Here is a 7,595-nt window from a genome sequence, read left to right on the forward strand (position 1 = left end):
TACTGTACTTTTAGTTATTTTGGTAAATAATTTAAAATTACATTTTAATCTTATTTAGGCCTTATTCAAGAGTATTGAAGGTCACAAGTCCGGGCTGTGATCTGTTTGCCACTTCTGTTCCAAATTACTAATAATAAGAGATATGGACATCAAAACAACTCTCAAGTTTCATTTCGTATACAGTAAATCGGTAAAGATAAACAAAGTCGGAAATATTCAAGGTCAGAGGAGCTGTGGAAAAGCCAGCACACGAATCTGGTTTTTGGTGGTTGTCTGAATCAGTTCAGGCATTCTGGAAAGTAATTTGAAATTATGTAAATAAAGGGAACTAAATGGCCAAACCTTTGGATACAGATTCCACTGTTTGGATATATATTCCTAAGGAAGTCATTTATCAAAAAAAAAAAAAAAAAAAAAAAAAACAGAAATATTTATAGCAACAGTTTTGTGGGAATGAAAATTATAAATTAAGTAGATGCTTATTGATTGGGGGACGGCTAAATAAGTTGTGACATATGATTGTAAGGCTTCTGTAAGAAATGCCAGATATCATGAATATAGGGAAGCACAGGCATTTAAGAAAAAATGAAAACTGAAGCAAGCAGAGGCCGGGAAACAATATATAATCATGCCCATGAAAGGAAGAATGACCCAAATACAGATGAAAGGAAATGTGGCACTTCTTAACCCATGATATCACTATTATGTTATACTCCAAAAGGATCAAAGAAAAAGGCAAAGGACTCTTAGGTACAAGAATATTTCTGGAAATTTTTTGATGTCTATCGTGGCAAAGAATTAGAAAATGAGGAAATGGCCATCAGGGGGAGAATGGCCGCACAAGTTAAGATTATGTGAATGTGATAGAATGTTTTATTTGTGCTGTAAGAAGTGATGAGGTTCAGATAAACCTGGGAAGATTTATATTCATGCAAAGTGAAGTGAAAAGAAACAAGAGGAAAAGTTTATATAATGATAATGATATCAATAAAGACAAACAACTCATAAAGACTTAGGAACCGTTAAACTCAAGGACCAATCATACTTTTGGAGAGCCCATGATGAAACATACTATCTGTCCCTGGATAGATAGAGAGCTGATGGATTCAGAGTATTGATTAAGTATTATGTTTTTGTTTCTGGATATGGCCAAGTCAGAAATTTGTCTTTCTTGACCATACATGTTTGTAACCAGTTTTGTTTTTCTTGCCAAGATCATCTGAGCAATAAATGGCAAAGAGTGTTCAAAGTAGATGTCTATTCTGGAGTCCTTTCACTCCAAAATTCAGCACCATTTCCCCCCTCACCCAGTCCAATGTAATAATCCAGTTTGCTGCAACAGAAAGTGATTTGAACCCAGGTCTTCTGGCTCTAAATTTCTCAATCTTCCTACTCTATCACTGTGGCATTACTATTTGTGTGTTTCCTTTTGTTTTTGTTTTTTTCCAAGAAATCATGCAGTATTCTGGTTAGGAACCTGATCTTACAGACTCAGATGCTGCCATGGCCCCATCTCAGCTCTATAATTACGAGCAAGCTAGATCAACTCTCAGTACCATCTAGGAAACTATGGAAGAGTCTAAGGTGCAAAACAGTTGCTTCTTTGTATCAGTCAATGGTTTTCAGACTGTGTCACGTAAAGCACGTCTGAACCAAAAAAACAAACTAACAACAAACTCTCCCCCCCCTTTTTTTTCCCTTCATGTAAGTCTTTCAATGTATCAAAGCAGTAGAGATGAAAGGGACCTTGGTTTCTGGGAACCTCTGCCAGCAGAATATAAATTCTAACAGTTTCTATCAACCTAGAAATACAGACCCACAATAGGTAGCTTGAACAATCCCAGGATGTCAGCTCTAGAAGAAACCTCAGAAATTATCAGGTTCAAAGTCAAGGCCAATATGTGGGGCAAGTGCAATGCAGCTAACTCAAATGGGAAGCAAGTGGGGAAACCCATCACATAGCTCCCAAGGCAGTCCATTCCCTTGTTATCTAGCCCTAATTTGTTTAAAAGTATCCCCCTGTGGCAAACTTAACTCTTTCTCCAGTAACTTCTACCCAATGATCCTAAAGATGGGCTTTATAAACTTTCAATCAATTTGTTGATTGCCACACCCACCATCATCATCACCTTCATCCCAAAACTATGGAACCCTGAAGCCCAACAGGATGAATGTATCATCCATATGACAATGTTATAAATACTCATTTCCTCCCAGTTCTCCACTTTTCTGGGAGAAGGAGAGGTGACAACTGGAATGGAAAATTCTTGACTCTAATAGCTCTGAGGTCTTTCTCCATATTGGAAATGGGAGGAGGCAGCCCATACAAGGCAGTGTCATGATGAGTCAGTGCTTAAAAGAAGGAATAGATACACTGTAAAGGGAAGGATACTTTCTAGACTATCTAGGAGATACTGTTTCTTTCTGTATTTGTATTAAATTAAAATGTCTGTGTGTTGTATAAAATTAAATTCTGGATTTGATGTCTTCTTAGCCCAAGTGCTTAATTGAGGACATGTGAGGATATCTCTTATGGGGGGGAGTATCAAATGCTAGGATTCCCAGATGCTACCAAGGTGGGGGGAAAGGGAGGAGGAGGAGGAGAGGACAAGAAGAAAGAAGAAAGAGGAGGAGGAAAAGAAATAAGAAAGAGGAGAAAGAAGAAGGAAAGGGAGGAAAAAGAAAAAGGAGAGGAGGAGGAAGAAGAGGAGGAGGAGGAGGAGAAGAGAAGAAGGACTTATTCTCCCCAACCTTACTCTGTATATATTTTGTAAATAAGTAATCCATTTTCTAAGTGTTTGTGCTTAGGAACAATAAGTAGGAAATATAAATCGCTGTAATAATGATACATATACGTATATGTAATTATATTTAAATAGATAAATTATATATGTAAATGTTACCCATATGAAATACACATTTAAATATACAATATACAGTATGAGCATATACATGTTTTGTGACTGCAAGACATTTATAGGTAGGAGATATGAATGCATGCATATAAATATACATAAATATAAATATGTGCATATGCTTATCTCTATATATAGAGAGACAGCTTGGAGTAGTGAACAGAAAGATGTCGTAAAACCAAGAAGACTAGAGTTCAAATCCTTCCTCTGCCATATCTGCCATATCCTTTTGGAGAGCTGCCTTGAACACAGAGGGCTTATGTCAGCCTAAGTTACATGCACTGCTAGAGGGAATTTCCTTACCCAAGGAGTTCTTTTTTTATCAATGAAATCCCAGGTTCAGTCTCTACTTGTCTATCCATTTATCAGTGTGTGTGTGTGTGTGTGTGTGTGTGTGTGTGTGTGTGTGTGTGTGTGTGTTTACTGCCAGGTTGCTTCAAATGGCTTATTTGAGCCCCAAATGCTGTTGTTGGGTAAATGAAATCTCCTTGACAAGTGAAAAACACACACAGAAGTATGGGATTATTAAGGGTCTAGCATCATGTCTGTAGCAAAGCCCTTGTACTTAGGATGTTAGTGGCTTTCTCTTGACTCAACTTCTCTGCTTAAGAGTAAATACCATAGGAAGATGCCAAATATGATTGTAGCACAGAAGACTTAAGTTAGATAAAAAGAACAACTTTCTGTCTGAATTGTGAAACAGGGGAAAGTTGAGCAATCTTCTTCCTGCTCAGAGGTGGTTTAGGGCAGGGAGTTCTGGGAGGCAACAAGATGGATCTGCTTTCTCTATTGACCTCTAGAAGTTCTTTCTAGCCTCATAACTCTCTTACATCTTACTTTGGAGAAATTACTGGATTAGTAAAATTCCTATTCATAAATCCAATCCAGTCAAATCCAGTCTGATTTAGTGCAATCCAATCTAATAAGCATTTATTAAATACCATGTTCTAGAGTAAATAGTCACATGTTCTAGCTAGATTGACAGAATGAGGAACATTTCCTCTTACAAGAAATTTATGTTTTACCGTGGGGATACAACATGGTGACAGGTAAGTTTATGCTTGATAATTTGAGAAGGAAAAGAGAACAATTAGAAAACCCTTCCTTCCATATTTATCAATGAGTCTTGAAGGAAACAAGTGAGGGCGGATGCATTCCAGTCATGTGCAAAGACAAGAAAGGAGAGAAATCGCAGAGTTCAGGGAACAGTGAATGCGTCATTTTGTCTGTAACTTACACTGCACCAAAGGGAATAAAAGACAATAAACCTGTAAAGTTTTGATGAAGCCAGATGGTGCAGGCTTTATTAAAACACAATAAGGTCTTGGTGTTTTATACTAAACAGTGGAATACTCTAATTGTTTGAGTAAGGGAGTGATAGGGACAATCTTGTATTTTAGGAAGATGATTTTTGTTTTCATTTTGGTGATGGATTCAAAGCCAGGTGTCTAATTAAGAGGCCCTTTTGAGGGTAATGACTGCCTGAACTTGGCTGATGGCTTTGTGAGGAGAGAGAAGCGAGACAATAATAGAGAGGTTGCAGAAGTAGAATCACCAATTATTGCAAACTCATAGGATATAGGAAGAAAGAGTAACTTTGGGGGATTGACGAATCCAAGGTGACTGACTCTTAGACTATGAACTTGCTTGACTGAAAGGATGGTATGACCTGAATAGAAATAAAGATTAGAGAAGGGTTGGGTCTGGCCGGAGAAAAGAGAAAGCTCTTCTTGACAGATGGCTGTGACCTGAGCTCCTTCTTTAAATGTGTTCATTTTTTATTGAAAACCTGCCAAGAAGAAATTAGCCCATCCATTAAATTATAAACTTCTTGTGGATGAGGACTAGTTTTTTTCTTTTTAAAAATATTATCTGCTGAATAAATTTCCTCATTTTTATCAAGACACAGCTCAACATCCTCTTCTTCATGGAGCTGTTTTAAATTTTCCAAACTTTTACTACTCTCTTTGCCTAACTACTATAAAAAAGACTAAAGATGCCCTTAATCCTTTTTCCCCCCCTAAGGCAATTGGGGTTAAGTGGCTTGCCCAGGGTCACACAGCTAGGAAATGTTAAGTGTCTAAGGTCAAATTTGAACTTAGGTCCTCCTTACTTCAGGGCTGGTGCTCTATCCACTGCACCAATAGCTTTCCTCAACTTGATTCTTCTTTTAGACATATTAGGAAATGATTTTTCTTAATATCCTAGTCTGAAACCTTAGGACTTAGAGGAAAGAAAAACCTTATGAATCTTTCTTTTACTCTTACTAAATCTTTTTCATCCCTTTTCCCTTAGCAGAGGCCTAATCATTTTTTAAGGAAGCTGGTTAAGAACTTCATGGAAGTACTTCAATCTTCTTTTTGATAGAATGAAGACAGTGACCAAATAAAGATTGCTTTAATCCACTTAAGAGCAATTCTCCATGCCTTGATTGGAATAAGGAAATGATGATATAACCCTAGAGAACTCAACCTTCTCTATTTAACCAATTAATCAGTGATGTGACATATATATATATATATATATAGATATATATATATATATATACATATATATGTATGTGTGTGTGTGTATGTATATATGTGTGTATACATATAAATGTATATATAGATATAGATATAACTTAGGGTTCAGCTGGACCAACCAATCAAACAAAGGCACTGAATTAGTAGAATGAAGAAGCCTCTCTTGTTCAATACTTAAGAAATGTTTGCTGGATGGAAATGAATGCCAAGAAATCTTATTGATAGAACAGTAAAGATAGAAATAATGTTATAAAATATCTAGGTAGCTGATGCAGAAAGGTGGTCCAAAAAAGGAGCAATAATTTGTCCATACTCATTCATTGTCAAAGTTAGGACTAGAGCCTAAATTACCCTGACTTTCTCAATTCTTTCCACTATAATACATTTAGTAGAAAGAAGTTCATCTTGAAATTTCTACCACCTTATACCAAAACCCTAAGGTGGAAAGGACTTCTGAAACAAATTAGTTCCACCTGATCGCATAGCAGGTACTTATCAGATTGGCAAGTGACACAAAGCTAGTAATGACAGCAAACCTTCCAGAGAACCAAGCCAGGATTTTAAAAGATTTTGTCCGGTCAGAACGTGAAACCCAAGAGTTAAATTTAATATAAAATCAAAAATTGTTTTTACATGTACAAAATCAATCAACCAATTGCCTTTAAGTACCTACTATGGACTAGGCACTCGGCTAAGCATTTTGTGTATTTGTATGGGGGACAAATAACTAGATAGTTCCTCTTAAAAAAAAAAAAAAGAGAGAGAGAGCTGTAGGTTTTAATGGGTTACAGATTCAATGAGTCAACAGTGAAATGCAATAGCCTAGAAGGCTAATTGTGATTGTCGGCTCTGTTGAGAGAAGTTTCTTGTGTTCAGGGATAAAGAGGTGAGAGCCCCATTTACTTTACCATGAACAAACCATTTCTGGAGCGTGTGACCTCAGATGACAGAACTAAATGGATAAATACAGGCTTGATGTCAAGGGGGAAAAAAGCTACTTCCTATGAATTAGAGCCAGCTATAAGTAGAATAGCATGAATCAGTGGGTGGTGATTCTATCCTTCCTAAAGGTCTTCAGGAAAAGATTGGATTCACATCTATAGGGTGTGTTTTAGAGAAGATATTTTTTTCTAGATAGCAAGCACAAGAGTTCAGGCTTTCCCCAAGGTCATCCAAATGATATGTGTCAGAGGCAAGAAACGAATCCAGATTTTTCTGACTCTGAGGTCAGCTCCCTCTCCAAGATGTCCTTTAATAAGTACTCACAGATAGTCTTTGTCTAAAGGCTTCCAGGAAGACAGAGCCCAACAGCTCCTTGAACAGTCCCTCCCACTTCTGGACAGCTAAAATTGTCAGGAAGTGAGACAAAATTTACCTCCCTTGTAACTTTCAGTGATTGCCTCAAATTTGCCTTCCAAGGTAGAATTATCTTCCCATCGGAGCTCCTGTGTAATGATATGTTTCCCCTTCCAGACAATCCATTTTCATTTCTAAAGTGCCTTTCAGAATGAGAATGCCTTAACTAAAAAGAATGAAAGTATCAAGGAAGGATGCAGTAGGCTTTTAGACATGAAGAAAGAAACCAAGTTTGAATCCTTGCTAGATTTTATAGCTTCATAGTGGGCTACTGAGGAAAATGGTTGGAGTCAATATTTCTGCTTTCAAACTATGTTAGCCCCTCCTAGTGCATCTCTTCATAAGACCAGTCCTGCTATGTTGTTCAAACTCCTTTTCTAACTCTTTGGAGTTTTCTACAAGATTATATAGTACAGGGCAGCCTGGGAAATTACCAAGATGAAGGACCTGGAATCCATGAAACATGAAGATTGGTTAAGAGAACTGGGGATAGTAAGCCTGGAGAAGATTAAAGGGTGTGTGTGTGTGTGTGTGTGTGTGTGTGTGTGTGTGTGTGTGTGTTTCAAGAGGGGGAAGTTGATAGCTGGTTTCAATTCTGGGAGGGGCTGTCATATAAAAGAGCGGTTAGAGTTGTTCCATTTGGCCCTAGAGAGCAAAGCCAAGACTCATGGGAGAAAATAGCAAAGAATGGTTTAAACATGATGTCAGGGAACCAAACAAAACACAAAAATAAATATATAGACAAAAACCAATAAAACTCCTTCCCGGTGAAAATTATCTACAATTGGAAGAGACTTCT

The sequence above is a fragment of the Antechinus flavipes genome, chromosome 4 (genome assembly GCF_016432865.1).
Source record: "Antechinus flavipes isolate AdamAnt ecotype Samford, QLD, Australia chromosome 4, AdamAnt_v2, whole genome shotgun sequence".
NCBI lineage: Eukaryota > Metazoa > Chordata > Mammalia > Dasyuromorphia > Dasyuridae > Antechinus > Antechinus flavipes.